The following is a 27,505-nucleotide window of genomic DNA, read 5'->3' on the forward strand; positions in this document are numbered from 1 at the left end:
TTCTAAAAATTTATTGACAACCTCTGTTTGACCATCCATTTGAGGATGGTAAGCTAAACTCATGTTGAGGTAGGTTCCTATATGTTTAAAGAATTCCTTCCAAAAACTACCCTTAAATTTGGCATCTCTGTCACTCACAATGACATTGGGAAATCCATGTAATTTGTAAACATTTTTACAAAATATCTCAGCGATTTGTTTTGCTGAGTCTGATTTCCTCATTGTAATAAGGTGAGCATACTTAGTTTGTCTATCTACTACTACAATAATTTTATCCTTACCATTAGACACATGTAAACCTTCAATAAAATACATTGATATTTCCTCCCATTTTTTATTCGGAATTTTTAAGGGATGAAGTAATCCAGGTGGCATAATACTTTCATTTTTATTCCTCTGGAATTTATCACATTCGGCTACATATGTTTGAATATCATTACTCATTCCCTTCCAAAAGAATGACTGGAGTGCGTTATAGTAGGTTTTAAGGAATCCTACATGCCTGGATGACAATGAATCAAGTGACTCTTTGAGAACCTTGGCTTTAAATTTGGAGTCTACATTCAGATAAATTGTTCCCTTGTACCATAAAATATCATTCTTCCATTCAAATTTTGAATTTTGAGGAAGATTATTGATTATAGCACTTGTTTTTGGGTCTTTTGCATATTCACTTCAAATCTCATTAAGTCATTTGGGCAAAACTAGTGAAACTGCAAGTAACGATGGTTATTCGTCTTTCCTCGAGAAAGCATCAACTACTACGTTATATTTCACTTTCTTATGTAATATATCCATGTCAAAGGTAGCGATTTTTTTATCCATTTTTTTATTCTATAGATAGTGTTTTCTGCTAGAGGAGATGTTGAAGACTATTATGATATGTTTTTATTAAGAACATACTTCCCAAGAGATATTGTCTCCATTTGGCTAATGCGTGCATAATAGCAAGCATTTCCTTGTTGTATGTAGACTTGAGATGTTCTTACTTATTGAGATTCCTACTTTCAAATGTGATTGGGTGACCATCCTGCATTAGTGCTGCTCCTAGGCCAAAACCTAAGGTGCTACATTCAATTACAAAAGGCTTTGAGAAATCTGGAATTGCCAATACAGGGGCATTAGACAAAACTTCCTTCAAGTCTTCAAAACATTATTCTGCTTCATCATTCCAATGAAATGAGTTGTTCTTTAGAAGTTTTGATAGGGGTGCAGTTATATGGGCATAGTTTTTAATAAATCTTTGATAATACTTCGTCAATCCTAAAAATCCTCTCAACTTGGAGATATTAATTGGTTTGGTCAATTCCCTTATGATCTAAAATGAGATCTAAGATAATTAATAAGGTATTACAGACTTATGTGCATGGATTAGTCTATGTCATTATATTCAATGGATCGATAAGATTGTAAAATGCACAGACAATGAAGCAATAAACAAACATAATAGATAACACATGACACAGAAAATTTAATAAGGAGTTCACTAATACTCCTGGGCTACATCTCCTGGTCCAGCCTTCAGTGGTGGCCTCTCTATTATGTCTTCAAGCAGATTTTTGTTTACAACAGTGAGCTCAATTTGAGCCTCACAACTTCCTTTGAGTACATAGACTCCCACACAGCTCTCAATCTGCTCTAAAACTCCATCTCTCATTTGCTTTGAGCACTACCCCCACTAATGCTCTCTGTCTATGGCTTTTTTAAAGCCAATGCTGCCTGTTCGTTTCATCTCTTCAGCTCTTCAATTTCCCAGGCCTCTATCCATTCGAATCCCTCTTCCAGCATTTCCCAAGTATGGCATAACGCTTGAAGGGGAGGTGGCCACCGATTTCGTAACGTAAGAATGCCTGGGTCCCCTTGAAATCCATCGAATTCCCAAATGCGGCCATTTTTCATAAACACAGAGAAATATGCATAAAGCAGGAAAAATATGCCAAAACTCATATATCGGACTTGAAAAGTCCTTAAATGTGCTTCATTCCCTTATCGGGTCCGTTCATAAGTCGCCATCGCATATCGGAATGGCTCGATTCCTTTGTATTTTGGAAATACACAAAAATCGTGAAAATACATTGAAATGGCCCTATTACGGACTTGAAATCCTATAAAATATTGTCGATAATCCTATCGGGTCCGGATCATCGGGTTGCTCTGATCGCGATATCATAATTGCTCATCACAATGTCCCTGGGCCATTGTAAGCACCCCTGCAATCCCGCGATAACGATCTTGAGAGTTAATATGGTTCGTTGATCTGTGCGCTTGATCGATGGTCCATATTAACTCTGCTAATCATTGTCGCCATATATGTATAAAAGTGCCAATATCGTTGTTCGTGATTGCTACTCTTGAGTTTATCCTGCCAATCTCTACCGAAGGTAATCGCCGATCCGATCTAGACTGTTGATCGGCTAGATCAAACAGCTACTGTGCATCATGTTGGCATTATGGCACAGGTTTGGAGCTATGACACAAGTGTTGTCCTTGATGGCAACTCACTCTGGTGATAGATCTCAGTTCAGGCTCTTAGAATGAAGGAAAAGATATATACGCAGGTTCACCTAGACGAAGACACGTATATACATGTGTTAGACGTTACAAAGGCGCATATGCGTATACACGCACTTTCTCGCAAGGAAAAGCACGTACATGTTAGAAAACTTACTTTTGGTCCGAGTTAGTCCTTGGAAATTGATCCTATGGTTTTTGGCCATGGTATCTCGTCAGAAGTGTTGATCCCAAGTATTGGGTCCATGGTATTGCTTCGTTATGGCTTTGGACCGTGGTATTGTGAAAGGCCTAAGGCTATAAAAGAGGAAGGAGATCATTTGGCAAAGCATGATCTGAATTATTGAATATCTGATAAGTGCTAGATCTAAAATATTGGTGATTGGGTTATGGTGCAGATCTGGATCTCAATAAAGGAGGAACCTAAGTGCAAAGAGAAGGACAAGTTCTATTGATGGGTCATAATCTTAAGGCTTGAATAATAGTATCTTTGTTTGACTTTGATCTGTTATATGTGGCGCACGCTTGATCTATAAATCTGATAATCTAGGTTAACTAATCTCTGAATGTTTGAAAGAGTGAATTATCCTTTATAGATCTGTACGCAGGTTTAGTGAAGCAAAGGCGCGTATACACGCAGGTTCTGTGAATTAAAATAGCGTATACGCAGGTTGGTCCACACACAGAAGCGTATGCACGCAGGTTTCTAGGTATTGTAGTAGCGTACATCTGTTGAGTTGTGTTCTAGTTGCTTCTCTTGTTGCTGCAGTGTTCTGGGTTCAGAATTTGGTGTGTGGTTACCATTACTGTGTTCTGGGTATAGCTCTCAGAGAAGTGTCTAGTTGATTCAGTTCTAATTTGTGAAAAGGAGACTATTTGATGCAGAAATTTTTTGATGATTGATTGATGTTCATGGATCCAGTCTGAAAATTTATGAAACGTGGTCCCTGGAAGAAAGAGAAGGTTGTAGCCTTCTGTAGGCCAGCACCTACGTACTAGTATCTTGGCCAGTGCAAGTGTTAAGGGGGTTGTAGCTCCCTTCCAGGAGAAGCTGGAGAACGAGAGAGGGTTGTAGCTCTCTGCAGGTTGGAGCCTCCGTACTGGTAAATGACTGCACCAATACATTGTAAAAAGAAGTTTCTAATTAAAAGAATATAGAGATGAATTGCAGCAGGTGGTTTTCACCCACATTGGGTTTCCACCTTATATCTTGTGTTCTTGTGTGTGATTGTCTTCAGCTCTATTTTACTGTTTCTGGTTACTATTTATTTGATTCTGATACACAGATTAATGATCAACATCTGTAAGATAAATTAAATTATAAGTCTGCATTGTATACGCGGGTTTCCTTCTCTGTAGTTGCGTATATACGCGGTTTTATCTAACTGAAGTAGCGTATATGATTTGGGTTGAAAAAGAAAATAAGTGACTTGATAATACTGATTCACCCCCCCCCCCCCCCTCTCAGTATTATTTCCAACAATTGGTATCAAAGCCGGTCCTTCTGAAGAAAGCTTGATCACTTGAAGGAAGATCCATCATCATGAGCAACTACGAGAGAGAAGCATCTATCAGGCCACCAATTTTTGATGGGACCAACTTCGTCTATTGGAAGGTAAGAGTCACAGCCTATCTGCAATCTCTTGGTACAAAAGTCTGGGATATCATAGATATAGGGTACACTTTTCCATCCACAACTCCTACAGATTCGGCTGGTAAGAAACTATATGAAACGAATGCAAAGGATGTCAATACTCTATTAGGATGTCTATCTCAATCAGAATTCATCAAGGTTATGCAGTATAAATCCGCAAAAGAAATATGGGACAAGATTGTTCTGAGCTATGAAGGAGATGAACAGGTAAAACGAGCAAAACTTCAAACCCTCAGAATTCAGTATGAAAATCTCAGAATGCACAATGATGAAAGTGTGGCTAACTATTTCCTTTTTGTAGATGAGATTGTTAATTGTATGAAAAACTTGGGTGAAGAAATAAAAGAGGCTGTTGTGGTTGAAAAAGTTCTAAGATCTTTGTCCCCTAAGTTTGAATCAAAAGTTTCTGCAATAGAAGAAAAGGAGAATCTATGGAACCTTACCATGTCACAACTGCATGAAATTCTAACTGCTTATGAAATGAGGAAAGGAGGACCATCAGACAGGAGAGAAGCTGCGTTCAAGGCTTCAGGCAAAGGAGATTACTATGAGTCAGGACATCTATCAGAAGAAGAGGAAGAATCAAATTTTGTCAAGAACCTTCAACGGGGTGCTAGAAGATTCAGAGGTAAGTTACCCTTCAAATGCTTTGCTTGTGGAAGAGTCGGTCACTATGCTGCAAAGTGTCCTCATAAAGACAAGCTTGATAAAGGTAAGGAACCTGTTAGATGGAATAAGAAACAAAATCTAAATAAGTAAAGTTAATACACTCATGAAGACAGTGATGGACTTTCAAATAGTGATGAAGATGAAAAAGGCTATAATTATAAACTTTTAATGGCTTTTGAAGATGATGATTTTGTGGATGCTATAGATGAAGAAGGTCTTTATGAAGAGATTTCTAGACTCAAAATTTGTTTAGAAGAGAAGAATGTGATCATAGATACTCTACAATTCCAACTGGCTGAAAAGGAAAAACATCATGAAAAGTTAGAATGTGAAATTGTGGGACTGAGAAAAGAGATTGAGAAAACAAAAGCTCTTAATCTTAGATTTTTTAAAGGATCTAACACTTTTGATGAGATTATCAAAGTGCAGCGCTCTCCACTAATCAAGACAGGTTTGGGATATAATGAAGAAACAACTCAAGCATAGAAACCATCTACCTCCAAGAGTTATCTTGATGCAGCAAGGAGAAGTGAACAAAGACCCAATGGAAATCACTAGGTAAATCAGGGACAATTCACCTCAAGAATGAACAAAGACTACTAGGTAAATCGGGGGCAATCTACTTAAAGGACAAGCAGAAACTACAACCAGCCACAGGTAAAACCTTCTCAATTTGCCTCAAGAATGGATGTCAATAGGAACTACAATCATTTGGCTGGTAGATTTGATAATCACAAGAGTTTCTTCAATGGCCAATGTTTTTCTTGTCATAAATTTGGTCACAAAGCAGCTCAATGTGTTGCCTATAAGACAATCATGACTAGAAAAGCTCATAAACAGAGGAGTATGACTGGAATCGTGAAAAGGACCTACAATAACTTCTCTTCTCTTGAAAATGAAATAGAATGTTCTATTTGTAACAATTTCGGTCATGAAGATTCTGAATGCAGGAGCAGGTTTCGGCAAACAACTCAGAAGGAGCAAGCCTCAAGTGCCAAATCATGGAGAATGAAAGAACCACAACCAGAAAGATGTGGTATAGCCTTATATGCGGAAGGGCAGGAAAATCAATGGTACATCGATAGTGGATGTTCAAAACATATGACAGGTGATAAAGAAAAACTTCAGTCATATAGTGCCTTAGAAAAGGAGAAGAAGGTCTACTTTGGAAATGACACCCCTGCTCTCATAAAAGGTAAAGGTTCTGTTCAGTTGAAAGAAAGGGTCAAAGCTGGAAATGTCATGTATGTTGATGGCTTAAAGCATAATCTATTAAGTGTCAGTCAGATGTGTGATCAAGGAACTGAGGTAATATTTCGATCAAATGGATGTAGTGTTCGTGATCTTGATACAGGAAAAACAGTGATCAAAGGCGTAAGAACTCCAAATAATTTATACATATTCAAAGAAGGACAACATCAATGCTATCTAAGAAAGAATGATGAACATTAGCTATGGCACAGAAGATTGGGGCATCTTGGCTTCTCACAGATAAGGAAAGCATGCAAATACCAGGCAGTTTGTGGTCTTCCAGACATCAGAATTCCAGACAATACAATATGAAAATCATGTTAGTTTGGTAACCAAACCAGAACTAACTTCCCTAATAAGGAAGGATCAGCCAGCAGGCCGCTTGAACTTGTCCATACTAATGTATGTGGTCCATCTAGGAAAATGTCACCTCGAGGAGAAGAATACTTTATATTATTCATTGATGACTATTCCAGGAAGTGTTGGATAGGACTTATGAAGCAGAAAGACGAAGCCTTTGAAAATTTCAAATCATTCAAAGCCTTGGTGGAGAACGAATCAGATCACATAATCAAATGCCTCAGGTCTGATTGAGGAGGAGAATTTACCTCGAATGAATTTTTCGATTTTTGTGAAGAACATGGAATAAGAGGGGAATTCTCTACAGCTAGGACTCCTCAGCAAAATGGAGTAGTGGAAAGGATGAACATAACGGTTCAACAAATGGCTCGTGCTATGCTTGAAGAGTCTGGAACTCCCGCAACCTTCTAGGGTGAAGCCGCATTTGCTGTAGTTGTTATTCTCAACAAGACAAATGTCCGGGTGAACAGTACTCAAACTCCTCATGACCTCTGGTATGGTGAGACTCCTTCGGTAAAATATTTCAAAATTTTTGGAGGCAAATGCTATATCAAAAATATTGATGAAAATCTTGGCAAGTTTGAACCTAGAGCAGATGAAGGCATTCTCCTTGGTTACTCTCCCCACAGCAAAGCTTACAAGTGTTACAATAAAAGGCTTGGAAAAATTGTTGAAAGTATTGATGTAGTAGTTGATGAAGAAGAAAACACTCCTAGGCAGGTAAGATCTGAAGATTTCAAAGATGATGAGGACTATCCTTCAACATCAAATCAGACTTATGATGAAGAAGAAACTCAAGAGGCACCAAAAGATCAGATAAGAATAGAAGATAAGACCCCATCCAGGTACATTGAGAAGAATCATCCAGAATCTCAAATTTTGGGGCAGAAAGAGGCAGGTATACAAACAAGAAGAACAATTGCAGAAGCCTCAAGTTATTTGTCTTTGCTCTCCTCCACTGAACCACAAAATGTAAAAGAGGCATGCAAAGATGAATGCTAGGTCAAGGCAATGGATGAAGAACTTGAGTAGATCAAAAAGAATAACACTTGGGAGTTAGTTCCCAGACCAAAAGATAAGAATGCCATAGGGACAAAATGGATCTTCAAAAACAAGTTGAATGAAAATGGGGAAGTAATTAGAAACAAGGCCAGACTTGTTTATAAAGGGTATGCTCAACAAGAAGGAATAGACTTTGAAGAAACTTTTGCTCCCATTGCTAGACTTGAGGCCATCAGAATGTTCCTTGCTCTCTCTAGCTTTCAGAAGTTCAAAGTATTTCAAATGGACTTGAAATTAGCCTTTCTAAATGGAGACTTAGAAGAAGAAGTGTATATTGAGCAACCAGATGGGTTCATCCTTGGAAATGATCCAAAACTTGTATGCAGACTTAATAAGGCCCTCTATGGTCTTAAACAAGCTCCATGGGCTTGGTATTATCGTCTGGACAAATATTTTCATCAACAATGTTTCTCAAAAGGATCAACAGATAGCAATCTTTAAATAAAAATTGAAAATAACAAATTGCTAATACTTGTTGTATATGTTGATGATATCATTTTTGGCAGCAATGAAGAAGCTATGAATCAAAGCTTTGCCTTGGCGATGAAAAAAGAATTCGAAATGTCCTTGCTTGGAGAACTGACATATTTTTTTGGATTACAAATCCAGCAAAATGAAGGCGATATATTTTTATCTCAAACCAAGTACCTCAAGCAGATTTTGAAGAAGTATGGCATGGAAGACTCGAAACCAATATGTACCCCTATGGTTACAGGATGCAGCCTCAGTGCAAATGATGAATCAGCAGCAGTGCATCAACCAACGTATAGATCCATGCTTGGAAGTCTTCTCTATTTAACAGGTACCCGACCAGACATCATGCATGCAGTGGGAATAGTTGGAAGATTTCATGCAAATCCTAAGGAAACCCATCTTCAGGCAGTAAAGAGAATTTTCAAGTATCTTCAAGGAACTCAAAACTATGGCATGTGGTATCCAAGAGATACAGATCTCACTCTTCATGCTTATACAGATGTAGATTGGGCTGGAAGCGTGGATGACAGGAAAAGAACTAGTGGTGGTGCATTCTTTATGGGTTCCAGATTAGTATCTTGGTTCAGCAAGAAACGGAGTTCAATTGCCTTAATTATAGCTGAAGCAGGATATGTGGCTGTCGCATCTTGTTGCACTCAACTCCTTTGGATGATGCAAACTTTGCAGGATTTTCAAATCACTTGTACTCCTCCTATCTCCATCTTATGTGCTAATACAAGTGCTATCAGTATCTCAAAGAATCATGTCTTGCATTCAAAGACTAAGCACATACTGATCAAGTATCAATTTCTCTGAGAACAAGTATTGGAACAAAAGGTCAAATTGGAGTATGTTCCCTCTAAGGAACAAGTTGCTGATATTCTCACCAAATCACTACCCAGGGAGACATTTGAATACCTCAGACAGAATCTGGGAGTAGTTGATGCTTCATCCTGCTATTGAAACTTGTCTGTTTCAGAGAAAAGTGGGTGTACGCATGTTGGCTGAAGAGGATCCGTGTACATACGCTGGTTTATACAGATGCAGTCGCGTATATGGAGGCTTGATGGATATCAGTAGGGACAAGCTCTGGTTGAAGATAGTCTGATATGGGTCTAACAGAGACTATCTGGCACAGGTTCAGGGGGAGCAAATAAACTTCTAATAATGCATTGTTGGCATTATCTTAGAAGCCTTCGGTTCAAGTTCACAGCTGTTGTTGGTTTCAGGTGGAACAAATGCAGAGGGAGAACAGAAGGAAAATGGTTGCTGATTTGAATAATGATTGTCAGATGCTGCTAATATCAATTATTGGTGACTTTCATAAGTCTTGCTCTAGATATTTCGTCTCTATGTCATGTATCTCTTTTATGGTGCCAAGGTCATGTAACAGCCTATTTTGGTTTCCCCACTATGCCTGGGATGAATGATGTAATGTACTTGGTTGACATATGTAAATTTCTGATGTATCCCCACTTGGTTGGGTGATGGATGTATGAATAGAGTCTTTTGGTGATAGGAAGGTCTTTTATGATGTATAAGTCATGGTTCTTCTTGAAGAACATCTTTTTGCAGATCTTGCCTACAGTTAGGGGGAGCATGGTCAGGACAACGGAGCAAAGATTTCAGCATGTACTTAGGGGGAGAACAACCCTTTGCCCTTGATGACAAAGGTGGAGAATGACTTTGAGGATCTTAGGGTTGCCATCAAGTCCAAAGGGGGAGATTGTTGGCATTATGGCACATGTTTGGAGCTATGACACAAGTGTTGTCCTTGACGGCAACTCACTCTGGTGATAGATCTCAGTTCAGGCTCTCAGAATGAAGGAAAAGATATATATGCAGGTTCACCTAGACGAAGACGCGTATATACGCGGGTTAGACGTTACAAAAGGCGCATATGCGTATACACGCACTTTCTCGCAAGGAAAAGCACGTACATGTTGGAAAACTTACTTTTGGTCCATGGTAGTTAGTCCTTGGAAATTGATCCTATGGTTTTGGGCCATGGTATCTCGTCAGAAGTGTTGATCCCAAGTATTGGGTCCATGGTATTGCTTTGTTACGGTTTTGGACCGTGGTATTGTGAAAGGCATAAGGCTATAAAAGAGGAAGGAGATCATTTGGCAAAGCATGATCTGAATTATTGAATATCTGATAAGTGCTAGATCTGAAATATTGGTGATTGGGTTATGGTGCAGATCTGGATCTGAATAAAGGAGGAACCTAAGTGCAAAGAGAAGGACAGGTTCTATTGATGGGTCATAATCTTAAGGCTTGAATAATAGTATCTTTGTTTGACTTTGATCTGTTATATGTGGTGCACGCTTGATCTATAAATCTGATAATCTGGGTTAACTAATCTCTGAATGTTTGAAAGAGTGAATTATCCTTTATAGATCTGTACGCAGGTTTAGTGAAGCGAAGGTGCGTATACACGCAGGTTCTGTGAATTAAAACAACGTATAGGCAGGTTGGTCCACACACAGAATCATATGCACGCAGGTTTCTGGGTATTGTAGTAGCGTACATATGTTGAGTTGTGTTCTAGTTGCTTCTGTTATTGCTGCAGTGTTCTGGGTTCAGAATTTGGTGTGTGGTTACTGTTACTGTGTTCTGGGTACAGCTCTCAAAGAAGTGTCTACTTGATTCAGTTCTAATTTGTGAAAAGGAGACTATTTGATGCATAAATTTTTTTGATGATTGATTGATGTTCATGGATCCAGTCTAAAAATTTATGAAACGTGGTCCCTGGAAGAAAGAGAAGGTTGTAGCCTTCTGTAGGCCAGCACCTACGTACTAGTATCTTAGCTAGTGCAAGTGTTAAGGGGGTTGTAGCTCCCTTCCAGGAGAAGCTGGAGAATGAGAGAGGGTTGTAGCTCTCTGTAGGTTGGAGCCTGCGTACTGGTAAAGGACTGCACCAGTACATTGTAAAAAGAAGTTTCTAATTAAAAGAAGATAGAGACGAATTGCAACAGGTGGTTTTCACCCACATTGGGTTTCTACCTTATATCTTGTGTTCTTGTGTGTGATTGTCTTCAGCTCTGTTTTACTGTTTCTGGTTACTGTTTATTTGATTCTGATACACAAATTAATGATCAACATCTGTAAGATAAATTGAATTATAAGTCTGCATTGTATACGCGGGTTTCCTTCTTTGTAGTTGCGTATATACGCGGTTTTATCTAACTGAAGTAGCGTATATGATCTGGGTTGAAAAAGAAAATAAGTGACTTGATAATACTGATTCACCCTTGTTGTTGGGAAAAGTATCTACTCAAAACGCCCCTATCCCACTCTAAGGTGTGACAGTGCCTTAGCAACAAACAAGGAAAACTACTTTCATATTCTTCTTTATGAAATGTAAACGAAGAGGAAGGATGAACTAACCTGTGTCTTGCGCTAGTTTGTTGATCCAATCGCTCTCCTCTTTGACAGCTTCCAGCTACCTGCTCCCTTACTTGCCCAGCTTCACCAAGTTCCTGCAAGATCACAGAAGAAGAAAACTACACAAAGACATAGATTTACATTCATAAATAGCTTAGGATCAAATTTAAGCTAAACATGCAAATATAACAAAACATCATTGATACACAAGCATGTAGGAGAAACTCAAATAGTTTTATTGATATAATAAGAAGATCCAGGAGGAGATACAACCAAGTGAGTCCCGATCCAGCATCTACCTCCCAGCAAAGGAATCCCTTCTTCACCTCCAAAAAAGCATAAATCACCCAATGCACTAATCTCAATCTCAAAACCAACAGCAATTCTCTGCAAAGTACAAAATTCCAGCCTCTGGATCTCTGGGATGAGGGATCCATATATAGATGTAAGCAGAGAGGATGAGTCAGCTTATGTTTTGACTTGTGGCTTCTCTCTGTCAATTCTTGCTTCCACTTGGAGGCTGAGAGCCTCTTACTCATCCTTGGTCGAACTCAGTGAGGCAAGTGTCATTGAGGAAGATTCTGGAAGCTTCCATGGTCTGTCCACCTCGCGGAATGACACTGCCATTTGGCATTTCCCGCTCAGCGCACCCTGGTAGTGCATTTAGGTGCGTTGCAACGCACCTAGCTAGTGTACTTGGGTGCTATGCAACGCAGGTAGCTAGTGGAGCAGCTGAAATGATCCTGATTTGACTGATTCTGAGTAGTTTCTGGTGGAGAACTTCTGGGAGAAGCTGTAATTGGTTGACCTTGTTCCTCTAGGGGTAGGAACAACACTTTTAGGGACTTTGGATCCCTTGGATTATGGACATTTCATGCTTAGAGTTGTAAGGCACAAAAATGTCTATAACAGTTGCCCCCTAAAGTATGAGGCCGTTTATCAGGTGAAATGCTTTATTAGGAGGATCCGAAGTTCTTTCAATGCTGGGAGGAGACCTGTAATAAGATACAATACAATACATTATTTTCATACTGTTTTCATGATCTAGCTGAGGTGGGCATTCCCATGCTCAGCTTTATAAATTCATTTTTATGTACATAGGACAAACAATCGTCTGATGGTAGACTGATGATTCTGATGAAGTCATCATCCTTTTGGTAGGATGATCATCTGTGCTGCAATGCTGTACATGTCAATGTTTTTATTTTTCCTGAATATATATCGCAACCCGGATGGATGAAACTAGATCCGGGGTCTTCAATCTCGTCCGATCTTCACTTGAAGTACAAGTCAATCCATGTGAGAAATGTTTTGAAGTCGAACATGGAAAGACATCGCTTGATTACCAGTCAATGATGTAAACTGTTAACAAGCGCGAGAGGAATCACCGATAAGGATGATGACCCTCAAGGTACTGCAGTACAATTCATGTGGTGTGAATAAAGGACTTGGCGTCGAACACCACGCAAAATCTTTCGGTCGAAGGTCATTGATGTATACCTGTCGCCGGAAGTGAGAAACTTGCCATTGAGGCATGCAAGCTTCAAAGTACTGAATGGGGTGTCCCTAGATCAACTTCTTGGATAATGAGCTGATGTCGACAAGAAGCGATCCGTCGAAGGAGGGCCTTGATGAATCCCACATCAATGACACGGAATGGAGCAAATGATTTTGATGGAGGTGAAAACGATCTGATGATATATGGTTTAGGATGGCGGTCATGAAGGAATGAAGTATAATGTATGGTAGTGGATGGGACACGGGTGACTTCTCTGGATGACTTCTCTTGAACATGTCGGCGACACTTATATGATGGATTGGTAGCATTTACCCCAAATGTGGATGGTATGGCGAGACCATGGTGATGTGACCGGTGAATGAAACAACCCAACCCGACTCAGGCACGGAGTGGAAGTGTCATGTTCAAGAGCGACTTGCTACCAATAAAGATTCTTTGAGTTTCTTCCCAATTTTTTCCCAGTCATTGTTGACCAGTACCTCTTTATTTTTGTCAAGCTTGAGGAGGATAACATATGCTTGTTCTATAATTTTCCCTTCGGGCAAACCCATCGCTATGTTTTAACGAGCCTAGCGATAGTGAAACTCGTTCTCGTCTAAAGACAAGTTTGTCGCTATTAATGTTTTTAACGAGTTTAACGACAAAGATAACTCGGTCCTTTTAATTTTTAGAGAGTCTGAAAAGGTACGTAAAGTTAACTCCGGAATTCCTTTTTCATCATCTAATCCCTTAAGTCCGAAAAAGTATAAAACAATACAGAAGGGATGAATTTTCGATATTTTTAACGAGCCGAACAAAACAAGCGCTCGATCTTTTTGTGCAATAATCCCTCAGGTCCAAAAAGATTAAAATCTAGAGGAGGGATAGCACTTCCGGTCGCTTTAACGAGCTGGAAGGCCAAAACTCGGCAATCTTTTCATTTTTTACGAGTCAGATGAAAAGAGCTTAAAGAAGACTCGTCTTTTGAGGAACGAGTGATGAAATGGGTAGCAGCTAATTCCAGGTAAGGGTTGGAATTTTCCAAGCACGGCAGTGTCACAAGGATGGCTAGTGAAATCACTCTTCGCAGCTGTTCCTCAAAATGGGTAAACAATCAAATGGAGGTGAATGATCGGCCAATGGAAAAGTGGAAGTGACGGTGCAAACACGATCAAGGCTTTAATGGCTGATAATGTTACATTCACGGTGGTTATTTACCGAAGGATAGTTCATTTTTTAACGAGCTTAAACGCGGATTGAAACACTTGCTCGGTCTTATGTTTATTTTTTAACGAGCATGAACTATGTGCTAAAACTGCTCGATAATCCAGTCATATGATAAGAATGTCTCATATAAAACGGCAACATTTAGATTTTTGCCCCACATCCTTTCTTTATGCAAGTTAGGAAACGACTAATCCAAAAAACGGATAAATAACCGCTCTTTGCTTGCACTCCAAAAGGTTTGCATGCCCCCAGGTATAAAATACGATTTCAAGGTTACCCCTCAATTTGCAGACAAAACATTTGTTCTATCAGGAAAGGCCTACCTCTTTCAGGTTACCAAAGATTGTCTCATTTGCGTTACAAATGAAACACTTCCTCGGCGATGTCTACCGAAATAAACAAAGGTGAGCAGAGACGAGCGCCACTCACATAACTTTGACAAGAGAATCTTTTTCTAGAATAACCCCTCTTCCACTGACGGACAGGGTACAGACTAGTCATATTTTCCACCTCTATGTTGTGCGTTAAGTTCCAATGCGTTGTTAGATTCATTCAATTTATTTTAAGTTGATCTTTCTTAGAAGTTTGCCTTTTTGGATCACCACGAGATGTAGATGTAATTCCTAAATGCAATCTAAAGATGATAAGCAAGCTTTTATCTCTTTTCAACAATGAAAATCCTAGCTACAATGGGAAAATAAAGACACAATCTTTTCTCAAAGAGCAAAGAGCACACTGTAAATGCACTTTTCCTAAATCAAACCATACAAACTATCAATATGCAAATGCAAATATGCATGTATTTGTTTTCACTTTCTTAATATTGATGCCTAAAAAGAAAGTTGATGTACAAATTTGAATTTGCTTTCAAGTGAAAAACACAAACAAGCTTCTTTTCGAAATCAAAAAGGTAGAGAAGATTACGACACTTTATGATTTTGAAATAAACACTCGTTTCGACACTAGAAAGTGACAAATTCAAACCAAAGGTAAAAGTAAAAGGTATAATCAACTGTCAACAGCAAAGAAACTTTCTCCTAAGATCAAAATCGACACTTACGACAGATCTAAATCTAAGGACGACAATATGACTATTTTACTTTTCAATGGAAAACTGTAAATGATGTAACAAACACACAAAGAACACCTACAGTCTTTTTGTACAAAGGAGGCGGAATTAAGGCAAAGAAAAGGGGTTTTCAGATAGGTACACACACTGATAACAGGCTGCAAAAATCAGAGATAAAACTGAACAAAATGAAGCAAAGAACCTCAGCTGCACAGGGCAAAGGCTGATCAGCGCACTTGTTGCACAGAGAAACTGAATTGCAGCGCAGGTAGCCCTCTCGGGACCTGCGTTGAAATGCAGAACCTCTTCACAGAGCCTGCGCTGGGGCAGAAACGAGACTTCTATCCGGGTTCTGGGTCACGGTTTGCAGTTTAATCTATGGATTTTGGCCGAGTAAAAGAAATCAGTAAGGTACAATTAGAGGGATGATTTAAAGGAGGACTAAGAGCTATCACAAAGGGCAATTAGAGCATTTGTGGATCAGCTGTTCAAATCATAAACAAATCCAGTGGGTGGATTGAAGTAGCAGCTACTTTGCACTTGATAATGGCAAATGCAGTTCGATTGCTACTTTTGTGTTTATGAAGCAAACAAAAAGAGAAACACAAACAAACTAACTAGACACGATCCCCAGTGGAGTCGCCATTTTGTTGTTGGGAAAAGTATCTACTCAGAACGCCCCTATCCCACTCTAAGGTGTGACAGTGCCTTAGCAACAAACAAGGAAAACTACTTTCATATTCTTCTTTATGAAATGTAAACGAAGAGGAAGGATGAACTAACCTGTGTCTTGCGCTAGTTTGTTGATCCAATCGCTCTCCTCTTTGACAGCTTCCAGCTACCTACTCCCTTACTTGCCTAGCTTCACCAAGTTCCTGCAAGATCACAGAAGAAGAAAACTACACAAAGACATAGATTTACATTCATAAATAGCTTAGGATCAGATTTAAGCTAAACATGCAAATATAACAAAACATCATTGATACACAAGCATGTAGGAGAAACCCAAATAGTTTTATTGATATAATAAGAAGATCCAGGAGGAGATACAACCAAGTGAGTCCCGATCCAGCATCTACCTCCCAGCAAAGGAATCCCTTCTTCACCTCCAACAAAGCATAAATCACCAAATGCACTAATCTCAATCTCAAAACCAACAGCAATTCTCTGCAAAGTACAAAATTCCAGCCTCTGGATCTCTGGGATGAGGGATCCATATATAGATGTAAGCAGAGAGGATGAGTTAGCTTATGTTTTGACTTGTGGCTTCTCTCTGTCAGTTCTTGATTCCACTTGGAGGCTGAGAGCCTCTTACTCATCCTTGGTCGAACTCAGTGAGGCAAGTGTCATTGAGGAAGATTCTGGAAGCTTCCATGGTCTGTCCACCTCGCGGAATGACACTGCCATTTGGCATTTCCCGCTCAGCGCACCCTGGTAGTGCATTTAGGTGCGTTTCAACGCACCTAGCTAGTGTACTTGGGTGCTATGCAATGCAGGTAGCTAGTGGAGCAGCTGAAATGATCCTGATTTGACTGATTCTGAGTAGTTTCTAGTGGAGAACTTCTGGGAGAAGTTGTAATTGGTTGACCTTGTTCCTCTAGGGGTAGGAACAACACTTTTAGGGACTTTGGATCCTTTGGATTATGGACATTTCATGCTTAGAGCTGTAAGGCACAAAAATGTCTATAACACCCCCCCCTCTCAGTATTATTTCCAACACATCATTGGTTCCACCTCCAATTACTCTGTTTTTTCATTGATTTCACGGGTTTTGGGCTGCTTGATAATGTTTTCCCGCTCTGTTAAGGGTGTCCCTCTTTTAAGGTTTTCGATCCTTTAAGGGATTTTTGGCTTTGGCATGATTTTTAATAGATTCATGAAGACTTAGAGGGCATTCTTGGATCCACTTGGATCACGCCTTCCCACTGGAAAAGTCTTTTGGACCACCAAAAGTTGGTTTTCAAGCATCAATCAAGTGAGGATATCGCCGCCTCACTTGTCCAATCTCTATCCATTTTGCACTACTGGGTCTTGAACCTTTTAGTCCAATCCTTAGGTACTCAACGTCTCCTCTACGCGTTGTCCTCACCTTCTTATCTAGAACTATATCTTCTTGCAGCTCATTGAGGTATTCAGGCAACAGATCATCAATGGAAGGAAATTAACTTTGCTCTTCAGGATCCTCAATTAATGAAGGTTCAAACAATCTTAAATTTTCTGCATTTACTATTGAATAGATGTGCATGTATGCTGGCAGATCAAGGTAGAAAACATTCTCATCAATTTTCTCAAGTACCTTAAAAGGCCCATACATTATTGGCATCAGCTTCCTTCCTTCACCTTGCATTATATTCTTGCTGATATACAGCCATACTTGATTGCCAACTTGGAAGTTCTGCTCCACCTAGTGTTTATCATGCCTTGCCTTGTATTTGGCTTGGCTCTTTTCCAGCTGTTCCTGCACTGCCTCATGAATCTCTTGGATCTGTTCAATGAATCTAGTTGCTTTATCCACATCACTGTGTCCAGAAACTACTATATATTTTTCAAAGATAAAATCCAAGGGAGACCTTGGTATAAAACCAAAACAGGTCTCAAAATGAGATCTCTATGTAGAAGAATGTTTAACACAGTTGTAAGCATATTGCACATAACATAAATGTTCATCTCAAATCTTGGGATGCTTGCTGCAATAACCCTTGAGCAACTGGATCACTTTCCGGTTGACTACCTCTGTTTGGCCATTTGTCTGTGGATGAAAGGTTGTGCTTTTCTTCAGTGTGGTGTCCATATATTCCCATAGACTTGACCAAAACTTCCCAACAAATAAGGATTCTCGATCCGATATTATGGAAGTGGGTAACCCAAAATGCACCCATACATGCTAAAAGAACAATTTTGATGTTTGTTCAGCTGTAATCTGCTTATTACAAGGTATTAAAATACACATTTTGTTGAACCTGTCCACAATAACATATAAATAGTCATGTCCCTTTCTAGATTTTGGCAATCCCCCAACAAAGTCCATGGAAACACTTTCCCAAGGATGGGAAGGGACTGGTAGTGGAGTGTACAAGCCTATTTTTCTATTGTTGAGCTTGCTTTTAGCACACATGGTACACCCTCCTATATATATCTAGAAACTGTTTCGTGCATTTTTGGCCAATAGCAATATCTTTGTAGTTGTGCAATTGTTTTGCTTACACCAAAATGACCTGATATCAGAGAAGTATGTGCTTCCCTAATTATATTGATTCTCTCTGTTTTTGGGATGCATAGCTTTCCCAAATGATACAAGAGTTGGTCCTTAATATAGTAATCCACTTCTTCTACCCTTTTGCCATTACTTAAAGCTGCATACATCTTTAAAGTCTATATCTTGAGCATATTGTTCGATGTAGCTTTCGTGCATTACTTAATTATTCTTAAGTATAGTAGATGCATTTATGATTGGTCTAGACAACATATCTGCAACTTTATTGTGTATGCCCTTTTTATATCTGATGACTAAATGAAACTACTGTAGGAAACCCATCCACCTATAATGTCTTGATTGCTGCAACTTAGTTTGTGAGTGTAAATATTGAAGTGGTTGATGATCAATATGTATAATTGTTTCTTTTCCCATTAAGTAATGTTTCCACTTTTTCACACTCTGGACTAATGCATACAATTATTTATCATGTGTAGGATAATTAACTACTACATAATTAAAATTCTCATAATGGTAGTATATGGGTTTATCATGTTACATCAACACTGCTCCCATGGCATAATCACTGGCATTTGTTTCAATCTCAAATGGTTGTTGAAGATTTGGCAATGCTAGTAATGGTGCTATACTATTTTTTTCTTTCAAGGTGTCGAAGGCTTTCTGCTATTTTCCTCCACACTAAAACACCTTATTTAATCCTGTCAAAGCATGCAAGGGAGCTGCAATTAAGGAAAAGTTAGCAATAAACTTTCTCCAATATTGTGCTACCTCTAAGAACCTTCTAACTTCTGTAGTAGACTTGGGCTTAGGCCAGTCTACAATGATTGCAACCTTAGAGGGATCTATCTTCAATTCACCACCCCCTACAATATGACCCAAATAATTCAAAAATGTTTTACCAAATTCACACTTTGATAATTTAATATGGAGATTTTCTTTCTTTAAAACATCTAGAGTCTGCTTTACATGCTTTAAATGTTCCTCCCATGTTTTACTAAATACAGGAATTTCATCCAAATATACAATTACAAAATCATTGATAAAAGGCCTTAGTACATCATTCATTACTCTCATGAAAGTGGCAAGAGCATTAGTTAAGCCAAAAGGCATAACTAGCCATTCATACAACCCTTGCTTTGTTTTGAAAGCAGTTTTCCATTCATCTTGCTCTACTACTCTGACCTGATGGTAACCACTACGTAGGTCCAACTTGGAAAAGTAAACAACCTCTTTCAGTTGATCTAATAGATCATCTATGTGAGGAAGGGGATAACGATTTTTTATCGTTATTTTATTCAGTGCTCGGTAATCAATGCACATCCTCCACGAACCGTCCTTCTTTTTACCAACACTATTGGGGATCCGCATGGCGATGTGCTTGGTCTTATGAACACTTTCTCGAGCAGCTTCTATACCTGTTTCTTGATTTCTGCATTCTCTAAAGCGGATAACCTATACATTCCGATGTTAGGCAATGGAGCATATTGCTGACAATTAATATCATGTACAATTTCCCTTTTTGGTGGCAAACCTTTAGGTTCTTGAAATAAGATATCATATTCTGAAACAACCTTTTCTAAATCAACTTGTTGTTTAGCATCATAGCCTTCAAATACATTGGTCCTATCAGGTTTCTTTTCCTTTACAACCATCAGTAAAAATTGCTTGCATGAATTTACAATTCTTTTCATCTGCCTTGAGTTTATGAGAGTATAATTATTTTTGAGTTTGTGAGCTCTTACAATATATTTTATCCCATCTTTAACAAGTTGATACTTATTTTCAGCTCTATAGAATATGGCTTTTCTATCATACAAGTAAGGACTCCCTAAAACAATTCGACATATATCCAAGGGAAAAATATCTAACTCAACCTCATCCACAAATGCTGACCCAAAAGAAAACCTAAGTTTACATTGTCTAGTCACTTGTAGTTTTGCTTTATCACATACCCAACCTAATGGATATGGCTCCTTGTGAGGTGTGGTTAGCAGTCCCAATTTCTTTACAATTGCTTCAGAAATTAATTTCACTTGTGAGCCACTATCAAACAAAGTATCAATCTTTTGATGCTTGGAAATAACTCTAATATGAAAAAGCTCATGTCTTCTTCTCTCATTTTATTCACTATCAATAGTTAGTGCAGAATTACTAGTAGATGCTTCGGAATTTTTACCTTTTATACCTATGGCTGCAATTATTGTTTCATCACCTGAGTTTAACCCCAAATCTTTTTGTATAGTAGCAACAGTCTTCTTCTTCTTGCCATCGAAATTTTTGGGATTCAGCTCTGGATGCAAAGACTAGAAATGTTCATCATCATGTCCATCCTTCTTGCAGTGAATGCATGAAGGTTTGGCCTTTTGTACAGTATTGGCCTTCCTCTCTTTCCATTTCTGCTTCCTCTATTCCTTTTTCTTGCTTGCAGTGGGTTTTGATGATCCCCCAATCTCTGGGTTCACATTCTTGCCTCTAGCCTCTAGATGGGTAGCCTGAACAGATACCTCATCTATGCTGGTAGGGTTAAGCATGAGAATGGTATGTCTCAAATAACTATGTAGACCATCTATGTAATTCAGCAAAGCTTCAAGTGAGTCTAAAGAAATGCCTAGAATCAAAGCTCTTTTTCTACACTCTTGAGTGTAGCTTTGTACACTTTTCCCTTTTAATTGGCGAAGAGTTTTCCAACTCATCATAGCTTGCTACATATAAGCTAGTGGATAAAATTATTTTTTAATCGCAGAAAAAAATTCACTCCAGACAGAAAGAATTTTACCATGCTTCTTCAAGTCAGCTTTTGTTCTGCCTTCCCACCATACCAAGGCAGTTCCTCCAAGGCATAGGCTAGCCAGCTGAATCTTACTTCTGTCTGAGTCAATATTCTGCACCTTGTAATACACACCAATCTGCCTGATCAAGTTATCTAACTTCCCTGCATTTAACTCTCCATCATAAACAGGAAAATAAAATTTAACATATAATTTAATCAAAGATACTTTCTTCTTTTTATTTTCAGGGCTATCAGGAGGCGTGGACAGAGGAACCTCTTTTCCTTTCCCTTTGCCTTCAAAATGGCCATCTATATGAGATTCTTATGCTCCTTTGTCTTGTTTGGAAGTAGAAGAATCTTCAATTCGACCTTTCTTAAATTCTCTATACATTTCTTCTACCATGGCTCTCATGGTCATGAAACTGTCCATGAACTGAAAGTCTGATTCAAAAGGTTTTTCTTTGCCATTTTCCTCCTAGTATAGCTTCTACCAATTTCTGGGTTAGATTCAACCAAAATTCCTTCTCCTAATTTGAGCTTTGATCTAGTGATCATTCATAAATAGTCCCACACAAGCTTGTCTAACCTTAGAAACCTAAAGCTCTGATACCACTTGATCTAAAATGAGATCTAAGATAATTAATAAGGTATTACAGACTTATGTGCATGGATTAGTCTATTTCATTATATGCAATGGATCGATAAGATTGCGAAATGCACAGACAATGAAGCAGTAAACAAACATAATAGATAACACATGACACAACAAATTTAATAAGGATTTCACCCAATACTCCTAGGCTACATCTCCTAGTCCAACCTTCAGTGGTGGCCTCTCTAGTATGTCTTCAAGCAGAGTTTTGTTTACAACAGTGAGCTCAATTTGAGCCTCACACACAAACAGATTATAACAACAAGAGCTTCACTTGAATCCCTCAAACTTCCTCTGAGTACAAAGACTCCCACAAAGTTCTCAATATGCTCTAAAACTCTATCTTGCATTTGCTTTGAACACTGCCCCCACTAATGCTCTTTGTCTGTGGCTTTTTTAAAGCCAACGCTGCCTGTTTGTTTCATCTCTTCAGCTCTTCAGTTTCCCGGGCCTCTGTCTATTCAAATCCCTCTTCCATCGTTTCCCAAGTATGGCATAACACCTGAAGGGGAGGTGGCCACCGATTTTGTAACATAAGAATGCCGGGGTCCCCTTGAAATCCATCGAATTCCCAAATGCGGCTATTTTTCATAACACAGAAAAATATACATAAAATAGGAAAAATTTGCCAAAACTCATATATCAGACTTGAAAAGTCCTTAAATGTGCTTCATTCCCTTATCAGGTCCATTCATAAGTCCCCATCACATATCAGAATGGCTCGATTCCTTTGTATTTTGGAAATACACAAAAATCGCAAAAATACATTGAAATGGCCCTATTACGGACCTGAAATCCTATAAAATATTGTTGATAATCCTATCGGGTTCGGATCATCGGGTCGCTCTGATCGCAATATCGCAATCACTCATCATGATGTCCCTGGGCCATTGTAAGCGCCCCTGCAATCCCCCGATAGCGATCCTACGAGTTAATATGGGCCATCGATTTGCCCACTTGATCGATGGTCCATATTAACTCTGCCAATCTTCGTCACCATATATGTATACAAAGCGTTTATATCACTATTCGTGATCGCTACTCTTGAGTTTATCCTGCCAATCTCTGCCAAAGGTAACCACCGATTGTGATCGTCGATTCGATCTGGACCGTTGATCAACCAGATCGAACGGCAACTGTGCATCACTGGTTCCGCCTCCAATTACTCTGTTTTTTCATTGATTTCATGGGTTTTGGGCTGCCCGATAGTGTTTTTCTGCTCTGTTAAGGGTGTCCCTCTTTCAAGATTTTCGATCCTTTAAGGGATTTTTGTCTTTGGCATGATTTTTAATAGATTCATGAAGACTTAGAGGGCATTCTTGGATCCACTTGGATCACCTTATAGCCTTGATCTTATTAGGATCTACTTGTACTCCTTTGGATATTATATGTCCAAGATATTCTACTTCTTCCTTCCCAAAATTGCATTTGGACTTCTTGGGATAGAACTAATGCTTTTCTAATACAGTAAGAACTTGTTCCAAATGTTGTAGGTGCTCCTTCCATGTTTTACTATAAATTATAATGTCATCAAAGAATACTAACACAAACTTCCTTAGATACAGATGAAATAGCTCGTTCGTAGTAGCTTGGAATGTTTCCAGTGCATTGGTTAAGACAAAAGGCATTACTTTAAACTCATAATGAACTTCATGTGGTTGGAATGCAGTTTTTGCTACGTCTTCCAACCTTATTCTGATTTGGTAATACCCTGACCTTAAGTCCCATTTTGAGAAGTATTTAGCGCCATGTAGTTCATCCAACATTTAACTGATAGAAGGAATTGGAAACTTTTTTTAATTGTTATTTTGTTTAGTCTTCAATAATTGACACATAATCTGAATAATCCATCTTTCTTTCAAACTAACACAACTGGACCCGCATATGGACTTTTACTTTTTGTGATGATGCCACACCTTAAAATATCTTGTACTAATCTCTTAATTTCAATTTTTTGATGATGTGGATATCAATATGGTTTGATGTTGATGGGATTTGATCTTGCTTTGAATTCTATTGTATGCTCAATTTCTCTTTTAGGAGGCATCTTCATCGGTAGGTCTTGGAATACTTTTTCATGCTTTTGAATTAGCTCTTGGACTTCTAGTTCTTCTTCATTGACTAGATTCAAAGTTAACATTTCTAATTGATGACACTGTACTATATAAGTTGGCGCTCCCTTCCGAATAATTTTCTTCGTCTCGGATGATGATACAATTTAGTTCTTAGGTGGCTCGAACCCATATAATCTGTATTTCTGCCCTTCCCATTTAAATTTTATAAATTTCCTTTGATGGTTGGTAGAGTAAGTACTGAGGCTTTGTACCCATTGGATACCTAATATCTCATCAACTCCTCCTAACGGTACTGTGTAGAATGAAGATTCTAAATTAAAGTCTTGAATTTGCAATTTGATTTTATGGCATTTCCCTACCTTTTCAATCTTCTTACCATTAGCTACCATAACCTTCATGTTGGGCGTGGGAAATGTGAAAATGTTGAGTCTCTTTACAATGGTTGAGTCCAAAAAATTATGGGTGCTACCGGTATCACTAATAACCATTACATTGTTCTTCTTGATATGTCCTTTTAATTTTAATGTTTGGGGTTGTGATCTACCTGTCATAGCTAATAATGATACTTTCAGAATTCTCTCATCATCTAGTTCTGGAGAGAATTCCAGGAAATCTTCAATTTCTTCTACATTTTATTCATCATTATCTGAATCATTAGTTGCTTCACATTTATACAGGTTATTGGTCTCCTTTCCTTTAGCACACCTATGTTTAGGGTCCCATTTTTCACCACAACATTTTCACTTTCCCTCTTTCCTTATTTACATTTCTACGTTATGTTACCCATGTTCGCAACTTGGGAAAATATTCGTCTCGAATATACTCTTTCAACTTTCAGCCACTGCACTTTTTCGTGCTTCTTTTCAGCAACTTTTGCCTTATGTTTGGCTAGCTCTATAGAAGTGATGTCATGAAGCTCAAGCTCAACCTAAATATAGGGTTTAAGTCTCGTGATGTATGACTAGATCAGACGAGTTTCTGATAATCTAGGTACTCGTGCGTCCAAGGTTTCCCATTCTCAAGTGTATTTGTCTACATCTCGTTTTTGTTACAATCTGGTGAGTGCTGAGAAGAACTCTTCTTCCTTGACACCTTTGAACCTTTTAAAAAACACATTTTTGAATTTCCTCCAAGTGGTAGTAAGTGTCATCTTTTTCCACCACATATACCAATCACATGCTTTGCCTTCCATTTGCATGGAATCATGCCTAATATTTTCGTCATCATTGTCAATACCATAAATATCGAAATGTTGTTCTACTTCATTAAACCAAGCAACGCTACATTTTTCTTTACCGTCAAATTTGGATAGCTCAAGTTTTTCTCTTTGTTGATATGTAGCTATCGATGGGGCAAAGAAAGGGTGTTGATTTGAAAATGACATATTGATGTATGGATTCCAGAGTTGCCTATTTTGAACATTCGTGTTACTATTTTATTGATTAAGCGTGGAAGATGTCTTTGGAGACTTGAGTTTCTCATGTGAGTCTTACGATTTTGACAAATCTGGAGAATTGAGATGTTGAGTAGCCTCATTATTATGGGTTATTTGGTTGGGTGTAATCTTCATATTGTAACAAATACAAGCCAACATCACCATCGCTCAATCCACCTTAATTGAAAGGTCTGCTTGATACTTTTTAAATTCATTCTTGTTCTACTCGAGTCGACTTTCTATTATCTTTGTTGTGTCTTGGAGCACTTCAATTTTTCACCATGTTTGGTCACCTTAGCCTCAAGATCTATCAAATTTTTATTGAAAATGTCCATCGACATTGATGAGGTGGAGTATATTTATCCAGCTTAACTCCTTTTCTTAACTTGATCCTATATCTCTATCTATCTATCTATCTATCTATATATATATATATATATATATATATATATTATTTTAATTAAAAATATATTAATTATTTGACAATTAAAGTTATATAACTTTATAACTATATATCACTTTAATGTTATGTAAAAATTTATATAATTGTAACTATATCAATTACAATTATACAGCATGACGTCGGGGAGACAGCAGTCATTAAATATGCAGTAGTGGCAGGGGCGTTGCATGGAAGTTTCAAAAGAAGTGAACGAAGAAGAGTGTGAGGGACATGAGCCAGAAAAACGACGCCTGGTACATGAGTCGATGGCACCGGCAGTTGCAGGGTCGATGGAAAGCAGTGGTCATGGACGCAAGCCAGCAGAAGGGAAGACATGGGAAGCAATGACAAGTAAAAAAAGTCAATGGTGGAAGTTGCTAAATATTGTGAGGAGTTATAAATATGATTGGACAAATAGAAAATAGATGGGAAGCACAGGGTGGAAGTCGAAGGCGACAGGCACGATGACGTAAGTGAAAGTGGAGAGGGACAACGGAGATCAAGGCAGAAGTTGAAGTCAGAGGCATGACGATGGAATTCAGGGTGGAGAGGGATGGCAGAAGTCAGCACATGGGCAACGACAGAGAAAACGTTGGACGAAGACAGGGTGGATGAAGCAAAGAACAACAAACATGCACCGAGGAGTGAACCTGCTCTGATACCAAACGAAGTAGAGAAACTCAACGTTAGACAGAAAATGTATATATTTTATTAATTAATAAGATGATTTATAGTGTGGGAGGCCCAGTCTTAAATACAACCTTGGGTGCCTCTTAGTGAATGGGCATGATCTTTGATCATGCACTTTGCCTAATTAACTAATAGTTATAGATTAACTTTTACATAACATTAGTGGATGCATGGATATTTGAATCCTCACGTGGGGTATCTGTATTGTTTTCCCACCATGGGGACTCTCAAACAAATAGATAGTTGTAATGTTTATGTGAAAAATTTGGTGTCAGGGACTCGCCTACTATAGGTGGCTAATTGTTTTAGTGAAATTGATGAATTTATTTGTACTATTTATAAATCATATCCAAAAGAGCATATGTTTGGATCACTGGATCCATGTGGATATGAGATTGAATTGTTTGAAGTATTTCCATATTTGATGTGATTATGGAAAGCTATTATGTTTATTTAAACAAGTACAACAATATGTGAAAGAGCCTTCTCAAAATTAGACAGAATAAAAAAACATGATAGATGAAGACTTTCATTAGAAACATTGGATGAGTTATTTCCTTCCCATGATTCCTTTTGACATAAAGGTTATACATTGGTTTTTCCCCCCTAAAAGAGATAGCGAAGAAAGGGTCCTGAAATTCCTTACATGTTTGAGATAAGTTCCTTACTTACCTAAGCTTAGTTAGAACCCAATTATTCAGAATGTGAATTTTTGTTTCCCAAAGAAATAATCTTTGTTCCTACAAAAGTTAATGATTATCGCCTGTAGTGGGTGAGACATGGGTAGAGAATTTCCCATGAGATAAGTTAGCGACTCATCTAACCCAATGGGTTAGATAGATATGAATTTCCTTGCCCAAAGTGGGTCATATATGTGAGTTCCTTGCCCAAGGTGGGTCAGATAGATATGAAGTTCCTTGCCAAGAGTGGGTGAGATATGTGATTTCCTTGTGAAATAAGGGTGATATAGACTTATCTGCCTTAAGTGGTGTGTTATGGTTAGTGCACCTAAAGTGGATGTTATATAGGCATTGAATCATTAAAAGTAGCAAAAGAAATTTTTAT

The sequence above is a fragment of the Pinus tabuliformis genome, chromosome 5_2, assembly GCF_031772625.1.
Source record: "Pinus tabuliformis cultivar Carrire ecotype Pingquan chromosome 5_2, CPIR1, whole genome shotgun sequence".
NCBI lineage: Eukaryota > Viridiplantae > Streptophyta > Pinopsida > Pinales > Pinaceae > Pinus > Pinus tabuliformis.